The sequence below is a fragment of the Eublepharis macularius genome, chromosome 14 (genome assembly GCF_028583425.1).
Source record: "Eublepharis macularius isolate TG4126 chromosome 14, MPM_Emac_v1.0, whole genome shotgun sequence".
In the NCBI taxonomy this organism is placed as follows: Eukaryota; Metazoa; Chordata; class Lepidosauria; order Squamata; family Eublepharidae; genus Eublepharis; species Eublepharis macularius.
Window position 1 is genome coordinate 12,223,158 of NC_072803.1, and position 23,472 is coordinate 12,246,629.

Here is a 23,472-nt window from a genome sequence, read left to right on the forward strand (position 1 = left end):
TTGGACCTGTTTCAGCCTGGATTGGGGCCGAAACGGCCCAGATCAGGCCTCTGACGGGTGGTGGATCACTCTCTCACTCAGCAGCGGCCTGATCCTGACCATTTGGGGCCCCTTTCCAGCCATTTTTCAGCCCCTTTTTGCCATTTTGAGCCAATTTCAGCCCTGAATGGCCAGGACTGGGTCCAAAACAGCCAGGATAGGTGATGTTAGGGGGTGTGGCATATGCAAATCAGCTATGCTAATAACACTTCCAGTGGTGGCAAGGGGTGTGGCATATGCTAATGAGTTATGCTAATGAGTTCCTCCAGCTCTTTTTCCACTTAATGACCCCTGGCCCTATGGTATTTTACTCCATGGAGTTCGTTCCCCTCCTCAAACCTGACTCTCCTCGGGCTCTCCACCCCGAAATCTACAGGAATTTCCCAATCCAAAGTTGATGCTTTAACCCTGAAGTTTGTCTAAAGAGAAATTGAAAGGTAATATAGATGTTACTCTTGAAGAAGGAACAGTAGAGTATGGTAGAGCAGAATACTCTTCTATTGTTTTTGTGGGCTGGGGGTGCTTAACTGTGTCCCTCTGTGGCAGTTCTGGTTCATACGAAGCCCTTCTTGAAGTTGTGTGAGTGAGGCCAATTCGCCTCCCTATACTCAAGCAGGCATAGGGAGTGTTTCAAAGAGTTTAGTGATGCATTTCTTTTTAAAGAGAGGCAAAGTTGAGGCAGCATTCCTTTTATACTCCCTTTCTCGGTTGGCAGCTCCTATTTGCATGTTATTTATTTCATTTCAGAGTTGATAGGCGTTAAATTAATTGTGTCATTTGCAGATTCTTCCCTCCTCTCCCCTCCACCTTCAATTTATTCACCTTTCCTTTTCCAGAGACCTAATCACTCTTCCTTTGCAATCTCTGCCTTCTGCTTCCTTTGCACCCATCTTCTGCTTTCCCCTCTATGTGACCCTTTTAATAAATACTACTAATAACTGTACTTTGCCTAAATGCTGAATATGCTTCCCCACTCTTAAGATTGTCCGAGTTCATGGCACACAGTGGAATTTCTGCCAGTTTACACCCGGTCTGCATTTGTCCCACAACAAAGGGCTTTCGTAGCAAAAACAAAACAGCTTGCTCCCTGTAGGCTAATAGATCCATTCCATCCTGCCACGTCTGCTTTTAATAAGTTTGCGATCAAGTTTAAATTGCCATTGCAGAGTTCAAAAAAGTTTCTATCGAATCCGTGCCCATGCCAGCTTTGGCTGCGAGTGTGTGACCGGCTCCCAGTCATCCAGCAAACTTCCCTGGCAGAGTAGGAATTCAAACCTAGGTCTCCCAGATCCATGTCTGCAACCATGATACCACTCTGGATCTTTCTAGGGTCATTTCAGGTCAAGAAAATGATGCAGTGGAGACAGCTCCAGTTCTCAGCATGGAAATCTCTCAGTCCAGGTCCATAGGACTTGGAGCAGACGTGAGGGGCACATGAGAACAGCACAGAACGTGACTTATCCAAAGCTACCCATTGAGCTACATGGCAGTCTGGGAATCTGAATCCTGAGTTTCCCTGGTCCTAACCACAAACATCAGGATAGAATATAATAATAATATTCTATTTATATACTGCCCTTCAGGACAACTTAATGCCCATTCAGAGTAGTTTACAAAGTGTGTTATGATTATCCCCACAACAATCACCCTGTGAGGTAGGTGGGGCTGAGAGAACTCTGAGAGAGCTGTGACTGACCCAAGGTCATCCAGCTGGCTTCAAGCAGATGAGTGGGGAATCAAACCCAGTTCTCCAAATTAGAGTCCTGCCGCCCTTAGCCACTATATCAAACTGACTCTTAGGGTTTCCAATCTTCAGGTGGAGCCTAGAGATCTCCTAGAATTACAACCGATCTTCAGATGTTATCGCCCCTGGAGAAAATGGCGGCTTCAGTGGGTAGTCTCTATGGCATTATATCCTGCTGAGCTCTTGCTCCAAATATTTCACAACCAGGAATTGGCAACCTTAGGATGGAAGAGCAAGGTGTGTATGTGAACTTGGCAACAAAAGTTAAAAGTGACATCTGAATGGAACCTCTTCCTCATGCTCACTGTTGTGCAGAAATGTCTCAGCTTCATTCAAAATTCCCCCAAAGTCTTTCGGTTGTTGCGAGAGCTATTGCATGTGGTCTGTTTAACAAATTGAGGGAAGGCAGTTAGCATAGCAAGGGACTTCTTAGTGCTTGTGAAAGGAGATGGGATTGGAAATGATTTTATTTCAATTAGATTTTAATTATCTGCCTTCTCCCATCTATCGGATCAGTTGGCGAATAATTGAAATGCAACATTATTTGAATGCGACAGAGCTGAGCGATGGCACCTTCTGATCCAGGAGGTGGGATAGGGTGGGGAGGAGCGATGATTCCAAAGCGCCTCATTGGCAGATCAGGTGGGGAAGGTTTCTCACAACTAACTTGCCATTGCCTCACTCTAATTTTACAGTAAATTAATGCCAAGCCGGCGTTCGCATGGATTTAATTAGCAGGCAACACAAACTTTTATAAACCCTTTGCAATGGCAATTTAAACCTGATTGCAAAGTTATTAAAGGAGGACGTGGCAGGCTGGTTCTATTAGTCTACAGGGAGTAAGCCTTTTTTTTTTTGCCACAAAAGCCCTCTGCTGCAGGATAAATCCAGATTTGGAGTAAATGGTTGGAAATCCCTTCATTTGCAATCAACTTGGGCCGTCATAAAGTACCTGACTTTGTGCCACTCCTTTATTATTCTCCTTTAAAACCAGTCATAATGTGCTGTAGTTTAAGTATTTGGCTAACATTGAGAATAGGATGAGCTTTAATATCTGCATTCTTTCTCCTCCATTTGTAAGGGGATTCGTTCAGTGGTCTTAATGGAGCCTCTCTCTCTATAAATTATATGATCTGTGAAACGTGGCCCGCTCTATCCTTGAACAGCATTTCTTTGGCTAGGAAAGTAGTCAGTTTGCTTTGTATCCAGGCTGCTGCTCATCTTTCTGGGTTTGTAGATATCTAAGGGAAATCTTGATGTCTTCAAATGCCTTGATATGATACCATCAATACGATTTATGTGAATAGATGTTTTGACTTTGCTGGAGGGCTGTCAGTGTCTGTATCCTTCATATCTGCAGCTGAAACTTGTTGCAAAGGTTTTAAATGAAGGCCAGTAATAACAATAATGATTAACATTTAGGTAGCACATTGTGAGTGATCAAAGTACTTTGCATTCATTATCTCAGTAATCCTTACACAGCTGAAATTAGGGGTCCCAGGTGTACACCAGTGGTGGGCAATCTCCTGGCAGTTTGCCTGCTTGCCTGCAAGTCACTGGCAACTGGTGGGAGGTTTCAGTCCGCCTGGTGATTATCTGCCACCAGCAGGCATCCCAGGAACAGCGCAGTGCGCACACTTCCAGCTGACATGACAACGTCATTTCCAGAAGTGACATTGTGCTGGCTGTGGGAGTGCTCCTGCACTTTGATTGAGACCAGCACGATGATGTCACTCCCAGAAGTGATGTCATCACTTTGGCACCAGGAGAACATGCAAGCTTTGTGCACACAAGAGGAAGGTCTTCAAGGTAAGTGCCAATTCCCCCTTCTCCCATTGGGAAGGTATAGGGACCTGGCAACCCTAACTGAAATAGACTTCGTGGGGGTGTTGGTGGAGTCTTGGGTGGTGATTGGCTGAGTTGGCCTAATGTCACAGAATGGTGTTGCATGCAGAAGAATTTGTCTGTCATTGGCTGATTTACTGAAAAGCCTGGGGAAGGAAGACCTAGAAGTTAGAAAACCAGAAGCCTAGGAGGGAAATGGTCAAGAGAAAAAGGGCACTTGGGAAATGAAAGTGTGCTCCAGAAGAGTGAGGGGCGGGGGATGAGAAGGCCAGAGGCAGCGAGTCAGTTGAGTATGAACAGGGAGGTAGTCAGCGCACGGCCAGAGGAGAAGAATAACATATTGATTTGAATTAACCAGAATTATAATCAAAACTCTTGTACTGTAATCCTCTAGCAGCTATACAACGAAGGTCAGTATAATTGTCCCAGTATTGCAGATGGAGGAATTTGAGGCTTGGATTAGTAACTCTTGAAATCAAAGATTCTTGCACATAGGCTGGGCTGATTTGTTAAGGGAGTGCAGATTATCATTATTTTTTAAAATTAGATTTCTATTCCACCTTCCCAGTGAGCGGGCTCAGGGAGGATTGCATCAATTAAAAACACAGTATAAATTACATACAGTTATCCGTAAAAATCATTAAAACATTATAAAAATTTTAATCAATTACAATAATAATAAATAAGTTCCAAGATGGCAGCGATTACTACTTAGCTGTATATTGAGCTTACTTTGGGTGGAACAGAGGCAGCAAGTAAGCCTGGGAATAGGGAAAGGGGGAGTGAGAATGAATCCCAGTAGCTTCATTTGTGCGCATTACAGAGCTAGGGTTGCCAACCTCTAGGTGAGACCTGGAGATTTCCTAGAATTACAACTGAACTGCAGAGATCAATTCCTCTAGAGAAAATGGCTGCTTTGTGGGGAGGGGTTGCACTGTATGTCCATCTCCTCCCCAAATTCCACCCCCCTCAGTCTGCACCTCCAAGTCTCCAGAAATTTCCCAGCTCAGAGCCGGCAACCCTATGGAAACCTGGAGAACTGGGTTTGATTCCTCCACTTGAAGCCAGCTGGGGGACCTTGGGTCAATTGCAGCTCTCTCAGAGCTCTCTCACCTCACAGGATGATTGTTGTGGGGATAATAACACAATTTCTAAACTGTTTGGAGTGTGGCATTAGTGGCATTAAGTGGTCCTGAAGGGCGGTATATACATCGAATGTTGTTGTTGTTGTTATACTGAGCCCAGTGCAAAATCTGTCTATTGGTCTATGGTGGATAACTTTTTTAAAAAAAAAGATTGAATGGTGGAAATCTGACCTTACCCTCTTACTTTTCGGACCCAAATAGTTTTTAAAGATCTAGTCATTTTTTCCCAGATTAATTGGCAACACTACGAGGCTGAGAAAATAGTGGCTCTCCTAGTTAACACATTCCTACCACAAACTGTGATGGCTGGGACAGTGGGAGGCAGGTTTGAAATGTGAAAAATGACCTCACTAGAGGAAAGGAGTAATAAGTTACCCCGCAGGGGGATTTTTTTTTTTTTGGCAGCCAGCTTTGTAACTTTTTAAAAGAGCGTGGGGAACTTTTGCATTTGATAACACTGTGAAAAATATATTCATAATTTTGCATTTTAAATAAGGCAGTTAATTGTCAGATCATGTATCTAATTTCTGAGCTGTTTTTTGTGTGTGTGTGTCAGAAATGGCAGTCACACTTTTGAATCTCGGATAGCTGTGCTGCTTCCATCGAGTCCTAAGGCTGTAGCTCTATCAGCTGCAGACAGGCCGTCCGCTCTAACTTTTTCACATTGTCGTTTGATGAAAAAGCCAGTTATGAGTCACATAAAATTACAAAGGCAATCTCTAAGTGTGACTTTCATTTTTTGAAAAGCTAGCAAGGTGACAAACCATTTGTTGGTTTGATTTCTGCCACTGAAACACTGTAGCCGCCAACTGAAAGCATATTAAGGTAAGGAATAATTCCATGCCTGTATGCCGTTGGGCTTCTGTTTCATTTTCCTAATAGAGATCTGGGTTCAGAATCGTCTGAGAAGACTCTTGAGTCACTTGATATAGAAACAAATAACACCCTTGCTGTATTTCTGGAATGTTGAGTATGCACTTAGTGGCTGATTGTGAGAACGAGTGCATTTTGTTATTAGTCTAGCACCAAATGTGTTCTAGGAACAGACCCCGAAGGGATGTAATTAGCACAGAGGTCCCCAATTGTGCCCTAACAGGGGTGTTCAGCCCATGAATTGGGGCTCTCTGGAAGATTGCCTGCTGGGTTGCAAGCCTGTGAGGAATGGATATGTTTTTGCACAGTCATTGAAACCTCAGGATGGCAAGGTAAGGACTGTCAGCAGTGGAGAGGATTCCTTTTTAGTGCAAACTGGTTCAGAGACAGCCCACTCCCCAGAAAGGCTCTCACTTGCTTTCTGTTTCTTCTCCCCATCTGGTAGAGCCCCCCCCCAATCCCTCCCGTATAGGCTTGCCAGGTACCCACAGACCCCCAGCAATTAAAGCATCTGTCCGCTGATCCACAGCTGATTAGCAGGAGGAGGCAGGCCAGATATATGTGGAGTGGGATGCGTGACCCTCATCTCTGTATCATGACAACATGAGCTGGAAGAGACAATGAGGTGCCAGGGCCAGTTCCTTAGCACATGGCCAAAAGCCAAAATATTATGGATTTGGCCGAGTACTAAAGAATTGGCCCTGGTGCGACACCATCCTTTCCAGGTCATGTTGAAAGTGATGTCATCATGCAGAGACAACGACTGCGTGTCCCCCTCCAGAAAATTCCCGTGACCCCTCATCCCCACCTACTGCTGAGAAGACCAAGCAACCCTACTCCCATGCCCACCATTTTACTCCTCCAGTGCTACACGTGGTCTTACACTGTGGAGTTCCCCATTGGTGAAGTTCTAACTCAGGTGCCTCTGCTTCCCATCACATGGATGTGATGCTCCATGACTTCCTTTCATGTGCTTCCAGTTTGGGCACTCATTTGCTTGGTGGTGGAGGAGAGTGCCCTTGAATCATAGCTGACGTCTGGCAACTCCTGGTGGGGTTTTCTTGGCAAGAGACTACGCGAGGTGGTTTGCCATTGCCTGCCTCTGGAACTCTGGTCTTCGTTGGAGGTCTCCCATCCAATTACTAACCAAGGCCAACTCTGCTTAGCTTCTCAGATCTGACGAGATCAAGCTCACTTGGGCTATCCAAGTCCAGGTGCTCATTTGCTTACCAATATTTTAAATGTGTCTTGGAATGGGAAAGGTGTCTTATGGATTGGCCAGTTTTGGAGGGTGAGAATGTTCCTAAGGGGGAAACAAAATAGTGTGGATTGAAAAGGGGTGGGAGATGGTGAGACATATTAAGGTGCAGACAAAAGGAGCAGACTTGGTGATCCTGGAAGGTGGGAGGGAAGTATTTCCAGATTTCCTCAGGATAGGGAAAGGTTTGGGGGGGTGGCTATTTATGGCATGCAATTAAAATAAATCCGAGTGCCAGAGAGGATGGCAGTGCCGAGTCTGTTGATGTGCCTGATGGAGCAAAGCTGATTTGCAGAGAGACTGACACAGCTGTGTTAACGTTCCTGAAAATAGCCAGGCTTGTCTGTCAGTGATTGAAACCACGACAGAGGGGCAGCTTGTCACCTGTGGGTTTATAAATACAGACGCTTCCCCTTTTGACTGCAGATCATTTCTACCTGGATTCCCATACGTGCCTCAGACGTCTAATTTCTCTTGCAGACTTTGGCAGAAGAACTCCATGCTCCGGATTGTTTCTCCGGCTGCAGTCAATAGCCCAGCCCATTAACCCCTGGCCTTTTAAATTTTCCATTCACTTTTTTTCCTTTGCAAGGACGAAGAGCGGAAATGGAGAAAAAAAGAAAAGCGGGTGGGGGGGGGGGGAGCCAGCAATGCCAAGCATAATTGCAGTTATTTGCCCAATTGCTCTCATATACATGTATCCAGACAGCTTTATGGCACTGGAGACATGCAAGAAATGCTGAGCAAAATTAAGGTTTCATTATCCGAGACGATGTCTGCAGCTTTAGTAAGGAAATGGGGAGAAAACAACCACAGGTGGGCTCTGTGAACTTCAGATGCCCCCACCACAATCAGGCAGGAGCACAATAACAACCCAGACAAGGCCAGACTCCTACTGTTCGGAGCTATATTGTGGGTTTCTTTGCAGTCTCTGCCTGGCTTGCTGGAACTCATAAGCATCGCCAGGTATAAATAGAAGTTGCCAACAGAGTCGACGGGCCTTTTTTTGACAGCACATTCATCTTGGTGTATGCAAACCCCAATGGCAGGGATGCAAGACTTGGGTCACAGTGCTAAATGAGTCCCCTTCTGTGGGGAAATCAGCCCTTCTGGATGGCATGAATCACACACAGCTGGGCAGTTCATGTGGCTTGCACAGGTGTATCCCAAGTTCTGGTACCAGGGCTATGGCCAAAGCAGAACTAGCGGGGGCACTGCCCTACCTAAAGCACCTAAAAATTGGGTGGGGGAGATTATTTATTAAGCCAGTTTTTATCGCAACCTTTCTCCAAGGAGTTCAGGAAAGTGTACATTGTTTCTCCTTCCTCCATTTTATCCTCACAGCAGCCCTCTAAGGTTTTGCGATGTCGCGCAAAACTCGCGCGAGAAAACGCGATATTTCGCGTTTTCTGTGAGACGACGTGCGACGACGCGCGACGTTTCGCGAGGCAGGGGGCCGTCTGGAATCGGCCAATAACTACTGAAATCAGCCACTGAGCTTCAGTGGCAGAGTGGGGGTTTGGACCTGAGTCTCGCAGATCCTTGCCCAGCACCAACCACTGCACTATATTTGTGACATTGCATTTTTTATCTGAAGAATGATATTTTGGTCTCAGAATATAAAAACGTCTGGCTTAAAAAAAATCTGTGGTGGTTGGAGCACCCCTTCCTCAAGCCTGGCTCCAAGTGTCACCTTGTTCTGTTCAACCAAGATTTATTTCAAGGTGGATTCTTCAAGATATGTTTGCTTAAATTCCCCCTTTAACATATTATGCTTAAGTAGGGTCACCAACGTCAAGGCAAGGCTTGGAATTCTGGAATTACAACTGATCTCCAGGCGACAGAGATCAGTTCCCCTTGAGCAGGGCTTTTTTTCTGGGAAAAGAGGTGGTGGAACTCAGTGGTGGAACTCAGGACCGCACAATGACATTACTTTGGGTCAGCTGGAACAAGGAGAGAGTTTTTAAAAGTTTAAATCGCCCTTTGCAAAAATGGTCACATGACCGGTGGCCCCGCCCCCTGATCTCCAGACAGAGGGGAGTTTAGACTCCCCTCGGTCTGGAGATCAGGGGGCGGGGCCACCGGCCATGTGACCATTTTCAAGAGGTGCCGGAACTCCTTTCCACCGCGTTCCAGCTGAAAAAAAGCCCTGCCCTTGAGAAAATGAGAGCTTCACCCTCTGAAGACTCTATGGCATTACCTCCCTGCTGAGCTTCCACCCCTTCCGAGACTCCACCATCTCTGGTCAGTGCTCCCTAATCTCCAGGAATGTTCCAAGACAGATTGGACAATCCTGGGTCTGAGTATATCAAAATCCTTAATAGAAGGTTAAAATATATACAGACTCATGGGCTTGGAGACTGATGTGTAGAAATATTTGTTAAGATGAAATCATGGCCGTTCCATTCAGTTCTTTGAAGCCCCTCCTGGAAATGTGGCAGTGAGAAAGGCTGGCTGTGGCCCTGTCTGATAATCTGATCAGAGGCATTTCAGAGTTTGAGGGAAGCATCACGTGCTGCCTATAGAAGAAGGAATGCTCCTTGAATCATACGTATGATCAAGAGAGCACAGAACAAAATGCCTTTAATGGCCTTTCCCCCCAGGTAAGCTTCTAGAGAGCAATGCCGTTTCCCTGTCCCCATCAGCCATCCCTGCAGGTCATAAATGAAGACGAAGCAAAGGATGGTTTTTGATTTTGCTTGAGAGGCAAAAAAATGTTGAAGGCTGGCACTGTCATTTCCTCTGCAGTGGGTACCACAGTGGTATTTCTGTAGACAAAAGGCAGTATCGCCACACAGCTGGATTCCTGAGGGATGCTGACCTGGTTTCATCCTTGTTCCCTATTCCTTTCTTCCTTGTTAATCAAATCTCTCCTCCCACAAAGGGGAGCTAGCACAAGACTCCTGAAGTATAATGCCAGGATTGGGAGAATTGCATAAAAGTCTTTCCTCTATGGTCTTTTGCTGAGTGGAAAAAAAAGGTAATTCTCCACAGTAATCAGAGAAAGAATAAAATGTGTAGCTGGGAAGAGAGAGAGAGAACCTAATGGGCAGGTAATTAAGGAATATGCCAAGGGGGATACATAGATAGATGGATGAATAGAGGTGTGGGTATTGATACATATGCTGGCTGAGCAGAAATGGAATTGTGAATGTTACAGTCCGTTATTTAAAACCAGATTCTCTGAGTATGCCCAAAGAGCTTCCAGGCCTCTAATAGCATCATTTGAAATATAAAATGGAGATGATACAATGGCCTGAAGAACAGGAAGCTCAGGAAATGAGGTGCGGACGGAGTGCCCCATCGCTTGGGATTGCTGGGTAGTTGGCTTAAGACAGGGAGACCTTTGCAATTGCAACCCTAATGCTCCCAAACAGCTAGTTCCAGTTTAGGGTGTAACAGAAGCAATCATCATAGATAAATTGCACTTCTTGTGATTTCTACTAAATAAGCAAATAGGTACTATTTGTTCTGGGGGTTATGGTGGGGGAGCTGTCCTTGAGGACAACATGGTAATGAAGGCAAATTTACCCTCCATCACATCACTGCCAGGGGTCCTACAGGCAAATGGCCCTCTCACATACCCTTGAGGTCCACAAGACCATCCTCCATACATACTGCCCCCCCCACACACACCTGTTACAGAATGGGACATTGTGTGCTAGTAGCAATTCCAAGAGGGGACCAGCCATGAAATGTTGTGGGATAGTATGGAATCCTACAGAGTTTCACCTGTATTCAATGATGCTTTTAAGCTAAGCACGCCTAAGATGCTAACAGCAGATGCCTTCTCAAACCCCCTTCCTCAGCTCAGCAGTGCTAATGGAATATTTTCACATACAGCTGCTTTTTTGTAAGGGGTGTGTGTGTGTCCACTTCAACAGCAGCCATATGGGGGGAATGCTACACTAAGAATAGGGGTTTGAGGGAGCAGATAGAGTCTGAAGCCTCATTCCTCAGTTGTGAAGGAACATCTCCCCAGCGGTCTAGTTTGTTGTGGTTTGGGGGGGGGGGCTATTAAGGACCTTGCTTCTCATCTCTCCTTCCCTGCCACCCCCAGAAGCTCTGCTTAAAAGTCTGCTTAAAACTCCTCAGCAGAGGAGTTGGGTTCAAGAAGGCACCTGCTTTTAGAAGCCTCTGCATAGACATTTGTGCCCTCACAGGGCTATAAAGACCTGGATTTGTGCTTTGGCGCTCCCAGAGCACCAGCCCCACCCTCTGCCAAGTCTATGAGGCACCAGAAGCCCCAAAGCTCTTGTTTGGGGGGGGTAAGGGAGCTCACTCTTTTCTCTCCACCCTTCCCTGACAAAAGCTCTATGTGGCCTTAGAAAATCTGTAAAGGGCCTTCTCAGGTCCCTGTGGCTGCTTATTTTGGGAAGAGCTTATGCTGGGCAGAGATGGTCTATTTCCCACCTGCACAACAGTACCCCCCTCACACATGCACACACCATATCTCATAAAAGCATTTGTGACAGCTCACTTCTTCATATATATGTGTGACTCGAGAAAGCTCATACCCTACCACAAATTTTGTTAGTCTTATAGGTGCTACTGGACTCTTGCTCTTTTCTATTGCTTCAGACAGAATAACATGGCCGCCAATCTTGATCTGTCTCCATGTCTGGTAAGGTTACTTCCATCTAGCCTCTAAGTCATCAGAGAACTAGAATGAACAGGACTCAAACTATTGGGGAGGGGAGATCTTCCTTCCCCTCTTACAGGTGTATGGACTGAGAAACCTATATTTTTCTACATACCTGGGTATTCACCCTGCAGGTAAAAAGAAACTTCCTTCTCTCTTAAAGGTGGGGCTGTGTTGCTATGGATATGAGACCCAGATATTTCAGAGGCCCATCCCACCCCTCAGAATCTCCCCTTGCGGGCCCAGTAAGCTCTCAGGGGCATGAGCAGACGGGTTTCTCCTTTCTCCATATTTTCTGGTAATCGTATTCAACGTACTGTACCTTCGGGATCATTTTCAGAACTCCGTAGGCTTCATTTGTTTGAAAAGGATGTTTGTTTCCATTTTTGTTAATTTCCAAATTCAGATTTTTCTCCCCTCCTGGGGAGGCTTCGCAGTAGGGAGAGACCCTGAACTTGTCTGTGGGAGGCCTGCCTCTGCTGTGAAGCTTTCATCATCGCACAAAGGCCATCCAGTTTACTCTCGTATATAACAGCGGTAATGATATTTAGCATTGATGCAACTTGGTTGCATGTTAACAGTTATCATAACGTCGTGGGGTGGTTTGGTGGTGCTGTTGCTGATGAAGGATTGAAGCAGAACCAACCAAGGCAATCTCGGGAGTCAACAACATACTTTTAACTGGGGAGCTCTTGGTTCACAGCAAGGGTTCCTAACCTCCAGGTGAGGCCTGGAGATTTTATGGAATTTCAGCTAGGGTTACCAGCCTCCATTACCTTGAAAGCAGGGAACTGGGGGTTGGCAGGCAAGGAGCTGATCCTGGTCCCTTACAGATGACCCAAAGACATCATTTCCCATTGTACAGCATCTCAGTAGAGCCAAAATTGACTGCAACGTAGCATTTTTTGCTATGTTGGGGGCCAGTTTGACTGCACGGAGACCCTGTAGCTTCTGGGTTTCACTTGGAAGTGCATCATCAGAGCCTCCAGAATACGTGTGCATGCCATTTTGCTGTGTGCTCCAGTGACTTCCAGCTTGCCTCCCCCTCCTTTCCCCCCATCAGCTACATGAGCAAGGCCAGGGGGTGAAAGGTAAGGTAGGGAATCCCCTGTCCCTACCAGAGGGCTGGCATCCATAATTACAACTGATCTCCAGAGTACAAGGATCAGTTCCTCTGGAGAAAATGGCAGCTTTGGAGGACAGACTCTAGGGTATACCATAGAATCTAGGTAAAATCCCTCCCAAAATAACCCCTGCCACAGGCACCACCCCCAATCTCCAGGAATTTCCAAAAACATAGTTGGCAGCACTATTCTGTCACTGCCAAATAGGCTTGCTGGTCCCCCTGGTGGGGACAGGAGATCCCCAGCTCTCACCATCTGCCCCCTGCCACCACTCACCTGGCCAGGAGGGAGGCAGGGGGAATGGGCCTCTTTGGGTGAGGTCCTGGTGCAGCGCAACGACATCACTTCCAGGGGGGATGTCATTGCTCAGGCCACATAAGTGCCCTGCGCTTTGTGCTGGGACAATTTGGGCCCCAAACAGGAGCAGTCCTACAGCCTGTGCAATGTCGTTCCCAGAAGTTACATAATTGCATCATGTCGGGAGTGTGCGAGTGTCTAGCTCGCACATGAAGACCTTCGAGAGGTGAGTGCCAGGCACCTCACCCCTCCAGCCAGGGGAGGAAGGGGACCTGGCAATCTAGGGAAGAAATTATCCAAGATACAATGTTGCTGTGCTTGGAAATCTTAAGAAGGCATCTGGAATGTAGTTCTTAATCCTTCATCTTGCTGATCAGTCAACGGTATGGAACCAGCCAACGTGGTTTGGTACTCACTGAGACAGTGGCCATGTAGGGCATTGTATTCTGGGCTTGATATGCTTGCCAGGATTATAAAAAAGAAAGTATTAAATTAGCCATCTACATTATGTGGCTAACAGGGCTGCTTATGGCTTTGTCGATGTGAAGTTGTGTTGTTCCTGATGACTTTGGTAAGGTCTGGTTCACACATTAGCATGCACTTAGGAAGCCCTAGGGGTTTAACTAGCTTTCCTAAACATTTTGGTTTGTTTGGAGTATAGTACACAAATAAAAATATTACCAGAGAATCTTGCCTCCATTTTATCTTTTTATTAAAACATAATTATTTACACTTTTTAACACCGACCAACTTAAAAAGAATATGGCAATACCATCTGTTGATTTAGCATAGATAATTAAAGGAGAGCAATGATTTGAGCACATTAATGGTTTCTTACTGAAAGTAAGCAGATAACAGGCAAGGAACATCATCAAGGAAGGTGGTCCAGATCAATGAAGTACCCCATATTTCAAAATCATCTTTGAACAATAGCTAGCTGTCTCATCTGATAGGGCTGACATTCGTGACTAGATATTCATCTTTTATAACTTCAAGCAACATACAAAGTTATCTGTACTGGAATATCTTCTTTAAAAATATACAAAAGCTAAGTTCGTTCACTCTTGCAATTTTTTATCACAACAAAGAATATCAAAAATAGGAATTACAAGTTTTTTGTACATGACCCCAACCCACACACTCCATCTTTGAACCAGATCATCATTTCTGTATTTAGTTGGACATCCTTGCCGTTCTCAGATGCTTCTCACAACTGGGCTCAAACACATATTATATTATTATACTATTCCTAATCTAATAAGAGACCACATTTTCTCTTACAATTTTTCCCCCTTCTCCAAAGCTATTCTGTTCTGGGTCTCTGGACTAGAGTTGCCAGGTCCCTATGCCCTCCCAGTGAGGGGTGGGGGGACCTGGCACGTTCGTCGTGTTCCATGGATGTTGCTTTTCACATGTGTGCAAATCACATGTGCACACCCGGTGCTTGAGTGATGACAGCACTTCCAGGAAGTGATGTCATCATGCTCAGCCACAGGCATTCTCCCGTGCTTTGTGTGGGGCAAATTCAGCCCGTTTGGGACCAAAATTGGCCCCAGCGAAGCATGGGAGGATGCCCAAAATCCACTATGAATTCCATGTAGCCCAAAGGCATCTAAAATCAACGGGGGTAACATTGTTTGAGTAGTTTTCTATACACATAAGCACACTTTCTCTTATTTTTACAGTTTTCACTAGGGCATAAAAGTATACAATTCTCATGTACAAACCCAGCAGAAATTATAAAATCCATTTCTTCTTCAGGATGATTTATCACCACACATTCCCAGCTGAGGATCAAGATTATCAATGTATGTGAATGCCCTTGGTGTTTATGGATTGCAAGCCAACATTCCTCTTCCAGCGTTCATAATGTAAGAGTGTTGGAAGATCAAGTCTCCAAGACTTAGCGTTCCAGATTATTTGCTCATTTTCATATTGCAAGTCCTTTCTAGATACCCTTTGGGGATTATATGCTGGTTGATGCTGGTTAAACATTCTCAAGGCCTCATACTAGTTTAACTGGACTGGATCTGGAGTTAGATTTGGGTCATATCTAAAATGTCTAAAATTTGCCAAACTTTTAGTCCGAAAGAAAAATCAAATTTGCATAGAAAACCGTTCCAGGTTCAGGGCTCTCCCCAAAACATTTTCAGTGTTGAAATATGCGCAAGCTATAGGCAGTAAACAATTTTAGGTATTCTATTTTGCTTATTATTGAATTACAGTGATCACACACACAATAGTGCTTTTGTTCGCTTGGATGTTGATAATATAGGAACCCAGGATTGCCAGACTCTAAGTGGTAGCCGGAGGTCTCCCTGAACTACAACAGATCTCCAGACAGCAGAGATCCGTTCCCTTGGAGAAAATACCTGCTTTGAAAGGTGGACTCTGTGGCATTATACCCTGCTGAAGTCTCTCCTCTTCCCAAACCCCACCGTCTTCATACTCCACCCCCCAAATCTCCAGGAATTTCCCAACCCAGAGCTGGCAACCCTATAAAAAGGAGCTTCAGCTCATAACTCCAGAAGAAAGATAGGAGTTTTAGACATATGTCAAAGCAGCTTGACAGTGGTGGTTGTTTTAATTCAAGCCACAAAGCCACCAAAAGTCTTAAAGCAGTTACAAGCTTTTTATCATGTGCTTGCTGTTCCTTCCAGTCAATAGCTCATTTTTATCAGCGGTTGGAAAATCAGTAATGTTCTGTAAAATATAATATCTTCTTCTTGTGATAGTCACTTATTTTTTTAACCTCATAATTACATTTTATACATTATGCCCTTTTGAGGCTGTACTCACACAGAATTGCATCAGGGAGCATGTTTCATAATATATGTTTCATAATGTGAATATTTGTCTTTATCTTGTATTCACTGCAGCCTCCTGACAATATCTTTTTCTACAGTTCCTAAGGCAGCTTTGGAATGCCATTCCTTCATGGGTCCCTGACATGTTTCAAATATAGAACTCACAATTGTTCATGTGTACTTTATGTGTAACCCCATTGGTTCATTTATCTCTCTGCTTCATACATGATTCTACATAGTGTGTCATGCTTAACATTATCAGATAGCGAGGCTTGTTACAAAAATCCAATGGAATTAGGTCTCTAAATATCAGTCTTTCTGCAGCTCATGAAAGAGCTCTTTATTCTTAACTTGATCCAAGTCAATGAGCTGTTCCAATCTTCCATCATCCGGATCTGGTTTCCTCCAGGTTTCCTGATATAGTTCAGGTGTATAGAACGTAACCCCTGTTAATTCTGTTAAATGGGCTTTTAGGCCCATTTAAAGGAAGTTCAAAGTTCCTATCTGCCTTCGATAGTCCTTCAAGTTCTTCATTAATTATGAGCTAAATGAACATATGTTTCCCCAGATTATCAAATGTTTTGCCAGGCTTAGGCTAAGGTTTCACATGTAAGCTCATTAGCAATGTAGTTACTTTAATCTATGCTAAGGCGAGTACATGAAACAAGCCTGTCTTAGCTTGCTGATGAGCCTCTGAATTACCTGGATCAATGACAGGTGCTGTCCAGGTTGCGGCATCTTGGGTTGCCATCTTCCACTGTATCTTGAATATAACGTGGGTTATGAGAGAATTGTTGTGATTGGACAGACAGTTGAGACAGGTGAGATGCCATTCACCTATGAGATCCCTCTCCCTCTCTCCTTCCCTCCTTTTGCCTGGGGGGTGGGGGGAGCTGCTGCAATCTGTAAAACGCCAGTCCAATTTATTTCTGAATATTTTCAGGATTGATCAGGACAGGAATATCAGTTTATCCAAGATTCTCGGATGTCGATATGGATTCCTGAATATACCCAAAAAATACCAATGGTGTTTTTTAAGTTTATTTTTTAAACTGGATTGTACTGAAATGAACATCATTAATGGTGGGATGTTTTTACAATTTCCATGTCAGCTTGCAATCTTTAGGGATGCTGAAAGTTCTTGTTTGGCCTTTTTGATCTGCGATGGCTACTGTTCTTGGATTCAGTAGTATATCACTTTTAAGGCTGCTTCCACTTTGGGTATTACTGTGGATTTCTGTTTGGTCTCTTCCACATAGGGATTTTTCACCAGTTCTGGCCCCATACTGCATCGATTTCTCTTCAGAATTCTGTACGCATGGTCAAAATACCCTGATTCAGTTTCCAAAATGCTTCCCAAACATTTTTTACATACTGCACGGAGAAAGGCTACATCAGCCGTAGAACTGATTTCTCCCCAGTTTTTCTGTGACTTTCTCCCTGCTCATGTACCCTGATTTTTTTTTCCAGTAAAGTCAACCCTGGTTTTTTTTTTTTTGAAGTGCAGAATGCTTTCTTCAGTGTGAGGCCTGGCCCTGGTCCTGCCTTTCACCGTCCCCTTTATTCCCCTGTATCCTAATTGGTTGAACAGCAGGCTTCCCCCCCCCCCCCTGAATTAAGAAAAAAAAATAGATAGCAACGTTGCAATGTTGGTGCTTTAAAGGAAAAAAAAACTGGCGGCAACTGCTGGAGGGAGGGGGAATGCTGCAATATGGCTAACACAAAAACTCTGCAATTAGACCTGAATCCCCCTTGATATTTTAAAGATTTTAACCTGTGCTTCCTGCATTTTTAGTCCATTCTTTTCTCTCTTTTTTTAATTAAACAGCATCTTTGCAATTTTGGTGCCATTAAAAAACCTACAAAAAACATTCTAAGTTTCCTCAGCTGATCAGCTGAAGAAACTGATGAGACCTCAACTAATCAACTGATGAAACTAACATGTTCTTCAGAAAGTTGGCAGCAGAAATGAGGTGTTTTTCTAGCGTAGAAATAAAAAACAGATATCACTTTCATTCGACTTCCTCAAAGCAAAGAATTAAACAATCAAAGCGGTACAGGGCCGGAGCCGATGAATAACGCAGATCTGTTCCTCATGGGTTGAATACGCAGAAAGTCCGATGTAAGTTCACTATGTGGAAGAGGGCTTTATTACCCTCTCCCAAATTAACTGCCGTACTTTGGGTCATCCGACTGCGAGTCTCTCTATATGAGACACCTCGACACATGTTCATCAAGTATAGGGAGATGCAATGTTAGCCGGGAAGCGTACTTTTAAAAGACAGAGCCGGTGGAGATCATTCCTCAGAGGGTTTGTCAATTTCATCTTTGCCTCCCCAAAGGCTCTGTTCACCTCTCCAGTCTAAAACTGGGGGGGGGGGGGGTCGCAACCATAGGGCAGCAAGGAATGGAAATGGGCTGGAGCTGTCTTCCAGAACCAGGCTTGGACCTGGAGAAGTTACAACAGGCTGAAGTTTCCCTTCTGGCATTTCACAGCCCCTTCGCGCAGCTCCAGTGTATAGCAAAGCCTTTGCCCAGCCGCTGGCTCTGTCTTTTTAAACTATACTTCCCAGCTACCATTGCATCTCCCAACACATGTTCTTCACATGTCTGATGCCTCGTGTAGAAAGATTCTGTATTGCAGGTGTTAATTCATTCCTAAAATTTTTGAGAAGGTCAATGGTGAAAACATATTAAAAATAAACACATTGATATGTTTGAGTAATGATGAGACGAGGCCTGCTCTGCTTCTGGCTTGCAAAATATCCTCCTTGATTTTTAGTCGAGAGCAGCACCTGTTCCTGTGTTGACAGTGTATAGACCTGCATCACAGATCTGGCACGTTCCCAGTGCTCATTTTGTTCCAACCCCATTGCCTCTGCCACAAGCATCTAGCCACTTTCCTAATGTTTGTCATATTGTAACATGGCCAATAAACAAAACTGAGGATGGAGCTAGGATGCAGCCCCTTTCTCTTTTCTGGAGCATTTCAAGTAGAAAGTTCATGCAATGTACGTCTCTCTGAATCAAATGTAGCCTTCTAGGTATTAATTGTAGCCCAGAAGGGTTGATAACCTTCCTGAAAAAACCAGCAGATCCCTGTATTTCCATCCTGTTTAGAATTCACTCTTGAGGATTCAGTTTGAAGATCTTCCTCTGGGGTCAACAAGCTTTGGAGCAGAACTCCAGAAGCAGTCCATTCCTTTACTCTCTTCCTCCTATTTTACCTGCCCTCCCATTTGCTGACTATGGTTATTGTGGGCAGGTGGGTTTCAGATCTGGACACTTAGAGATGGTTCTCCTAAGTGTCTGGATCAAGTCTCAGAGCCAAGAGGTGCACTTTTCAGGATTCAAAAAATCAACCGAAGTACATAAAGAACAATCTCAGGACCAAGTCTAAAGTTTGGACTTGTTTCGGCTGCTTGTCAGATGTCCCTTGGAATGGCATTTGGTCCAGTAAGCAGTTTTAGAGAATGGGGAACCTCTTTTGACTGCAAAATCCAACTTTATGGGATTTTAAGATCACCCTACCTTCTTTTCTAGCATGTAGAAAACAAGTTCTGCCAAGTTCATGTGTGACTGATGGGTTATGGTTGGCTCGGTGTATCACAATTTAGGGTTGCCAACTCTAGGTTGGGAAATTCCTGGAGATTTGGAGGCTAGAACCTGGAGAAGGCAGGGCTTGGGGAAGGAAGAAACTTCAGCAGAGTATACAAAATCCACCCTCCAAAGCAGCTACTTTCTCCAAAGGAACTGGTCTCTATGGCATGGAGATCAGTTATCACTTTGGGAGATCTCTAGCCACTGCCTGGAGGCTGGGAACCCTACAACTGATTCAGCCTTCTTTTAAAAGGGCAGACAGTATCTCCAGATTGATACCTGGCAACGCTAACCAGCTCCCACTAGCAATCGTGGGACCATGCAGGCAAAAACCGCTGGAAACCAGTGTCAAGGACAAACAAAGTATCTTGCCTTGTTTATTCTCTGTTTTTATAATTGGCTGATTAAGTTCCATTTTTATTTGGTTTTACTGGCAATCAGATTGAGAGCTGTAATATCCACTCGCACCTTGTAATTACCATTAATTTCTTCCCATCTCCTCGGTGCAAGTCAGGCTGAGGTTGGCAGAGGAAGCGGGGGGGGGGGAGGAAGAGGGAGGGGAGGAGGGACGAAGAGAGCATGTAAGAATTCAGAATGGATCATGATCCATATTCATGAAGTGAAAGGCTGGAACAGAGGTGGGGAGATGGCAGGAGGCTAGGCCTTCACTGGAGACCGGGCGGCTGGGGAATTGAGAAACCACCTTAAATCCAATACAAAGGCAAGTCGTGCGAGAAAGTGTCGGTGTCAGCACAACAGCCGTGTGAGCCTAATTACCATAATGATGTGAAATAGTCCAATCAGCAATCTGGGGCTAATCTTTCATGTATTACAGGTCTTTCTTTCGTAGGGCTCCAGAGCTAAATGCATTTTTAATGAAGATATTCCTAGACGTGCACAGATAATTTCGCTCTTTTTAACAGGGAGGGTATCAGAGCTCTTGTTAAGTGGGTCGTTCCTCTTTATTAAAAATTCTATAAGCCTTCTGACATTTCTGGCCTCGAGGGCTAGTCTGGAGAGGGAATTGGCAAGCTTAGGACCGGCCAGCCTGCCACCACCAGAGCCCCAGCTCAACAGAGTCTGTCTTCCTCCATCTATTCATTTCCTTGGTTTCTTTTGGGCCCTCACTTTTGACGAACTGGCTTGTGGATTTCAGAATTAGAAATGACTGTAAAGATGTTGTTTGCTCTGCATCTCGGATATCCCAAAGCAGGCCCAGTGTACACCCAGGATCTTTAGCTATCTCAGGTTTGTTTCCCAGAGCCAAGAATTACAGAGCGTTTTAGCCACACCCTGTGGCAGCTGATAGGTCATTTTATATGTCCATCATTATCTCTCTGTAGGACAGGGCTGGCCAATGTCTGTGCTCTATTCTTCCGGCAGTGGAGGCAACCACATATTTACTTGTATTATTTTATAGCATTTAGATGCCACCATTCTTTTGTCATGGAACTCAAGGTGGCTCCTATAGAATTTCCAGGAATTCCCCCCAACTTAGCCTTGCTTACGATGTACCCAAAGCCCTCATTGCTGGTCAGGCAACATAAGAAAGTCTCTGAGATGGATAGCCATGTAATGTGTTAAGGGATTTCAGGCTTAGTGGCTTTAGTTCTAGTATTCAAGCTAGAAACTTTGGTTCATCCCAAAGCATGATGGGATGAGTCTTAGCTGACTCCTTCCCTATGTCCTTTACTTTACCTAAATGATAACGGTCTTGCGGATTCTACATGTTAGCTAGAGCTAGCGGGTGAGGAGATGGCCTCCAAGCTGACCAAACAATAAGACTTTGAGGTGCCTGTACTCCCCTGTGTGTCTCCACAATGCGCCCCTCTTCATATGCAAAAGATAACCTACAGTGCAATCCTAAGCAGAGTTACTCCAGGCTAAGACAATTTAAATTAATGGGTTTAGACTGGAGTAACTCTGATTAGGATTGCACTAATAGTGTAGCAGAAAGAGTGTCAAAAGTAACACTTTGCACAGAGCAAGGGTCACTAAGGAGGTAAGGGGTAGCTGTGAATTTCCTGCATTATGCAGGGGTTGGACTAGATGGCCCTTGGGATCCCTTCCAGCTCTGTGTTTCTATGTCCTATGTGATCTTTTTTTGCACAATTCTTAATAAACGTATTCATCTTTTAAAAAGTAACACTTTGCAGGTTATAGTGAGTGACCCTTCTATACGTGATTGATTTATTGCTTGAAAAATGTGTGTTCTTCGTTCCTTCAGATAATCTTGCAATTTGTTATTTGTTTGGAAAAAGGTATAAAAGATAGCAGAAATGCACTGTAATACATGCATTGTCAGAGCCTAGTGAAGTGCATCAGTTTATTTGAGTGCTTGCTCCAATAAACTTATACTTGATTTTGCCACTTACTTTGCCTTGAGTTTTAGCAGGTGCAATCTTTAAGATTAAATTGGGGAAACCCAAAATTGAGTTTTTTAGGTAATCTTCCTATATAAAATACCTTAAGAAATGTAATTGTAGAATGTGGAATACCTTTTTCTCAATGTGTAAAGATTATTTTTCTTGATTGGAGACTTCTACACATCACAGAAAGCCATTCATTGGCAGTCTTGGTGAAAAGTTTTACCTTATATGCAGGAAGCATTCATATGTACAGCCTATCAGATTGATGCCAAATAAACATAGTTCAGTGCAGTGTGCTCAGTGTTTTCTCCGAAAGTAAGGTTGCCAACCTCCATGTAGGGCCTGAAGATTTCCCCAAATTATAACTGATCCCCAGACCCTCCCATCTCCAGGCTGCACCGCCAAATCTCCAGGACCTTCCTAGCCTGTATTTGGCAACACTATCTGATAGCATAGACAAGCTCTCTGATAGTAAATTATTGGAATGGAATGTTTTCCCCTTTGGGGTCCATGGACATCTATTTCTGAGCCTCTAGTTCCTCTTTTTGTGTTCTTGGCTATCCTGAATCTTAGTCTTTCCCCTGGCCATAACTGCACCTCCACAAAACCTCTAATAACAGGTTGGGAAGAAACTTGACCTCTTCCATGTCTGTGTGTCTACCCCCCCTCCCCCTGCAAAGTGTGTCATGTGCTTTATCTGTTCTGGAACTCGTTCCTGTGCTCTCAGCTGAGGTGAAGTGCAATGAGGCGGGCTCGCCTCTTCATGCACCCATTACTGTCAAGCAGCCCAGCGGTCCGGGGCAAAGCACCCAAACACCTTGTCAGTCAGGAGGTCAGTGGGGCGTGTCTGAGTTCCATTGCTGGGGCTGCTGAAAAGAGATTTGCCATTGGCGAAGGGCAAAGACAGAAATTGCCACTCGAGTGGGTTATGGAAACTGCGGCTGGCCTAATGATTAGATTTGCTTTTTTTGCAGCTGCCAAGAGGCCCTAATTATATTTAGCATTATGATTATGATGCTCATCCACCCCCAGAGCTCTTGGCAAAATAAGATTTTGAATATTAAGGGGAGAACATAAGTGTAATCCTGTAGGAAGAAGATCCACATTTCCTCCAAATGTTCCCATTGGTGATAATCTCTCCAGGATCTCTGAGGGGTTTCAGAAAGATTTGGGGAGACGGGAAACATTAGGGTCTCTATTACGCAGCAGATGGTTGATTCTTTCAAGGGAAAAGTTTGGTGGGCAGAAATTCCTAATTATTGCTGCCAATACAAGGGTTTATCTATGGTCGTAAATCACATTAAACTGGAAGAATTGCCATGGAGCAAGAGTTTTTATTCAAGGGAGACTGTGGACAAGATAAAAACACTTAGCACAGGCATAGCACTTTCAAATAGACCTTTCAAAGGTACTTACACAAGTTGTTGGTATCCTTACAACAATTCTGCAAGGGAGGCCAGCATTTAAGGCGTTGCTCACCATTCTATTAATATCCTTAAGGAGGCTAATGAATGGATTAAAGTGGCATCAACTCAAAAGAGAAACTTGAGGGCTGACACGTGGCGCCATTGCTGGGTTTTGATGTTTGTTGGTTTCAGTAAAGATGGTACAAAAGCTTGTTCCTGGGCCCTGTCTTTGGGCCAAACTACAAGTGACGAATGACACTTGAACGGCAAGTGTATTCCTCCCTGTTCACTTGCCCTCCGCTTGCTCTCCACTCGATCCACTT

The 23,472-nt window shown here is 44.5% G+C and overlaps 1 protein-coding gene across 2 annotated transcripts in view; it reads left to right on the forward strand.

Annotated features, from left to right (window-relative positions):
* OPCML (opioid binding protein/cell adhesion molecule like) overlaps positions 1 to 23,472 on the forward strand; it is a 486,833-nt gene that overhangs the window by 104,626 nt on the left and 358,735 nt on the right. The gene's annotated exons all lie outside the window — the stretch shown is intronic.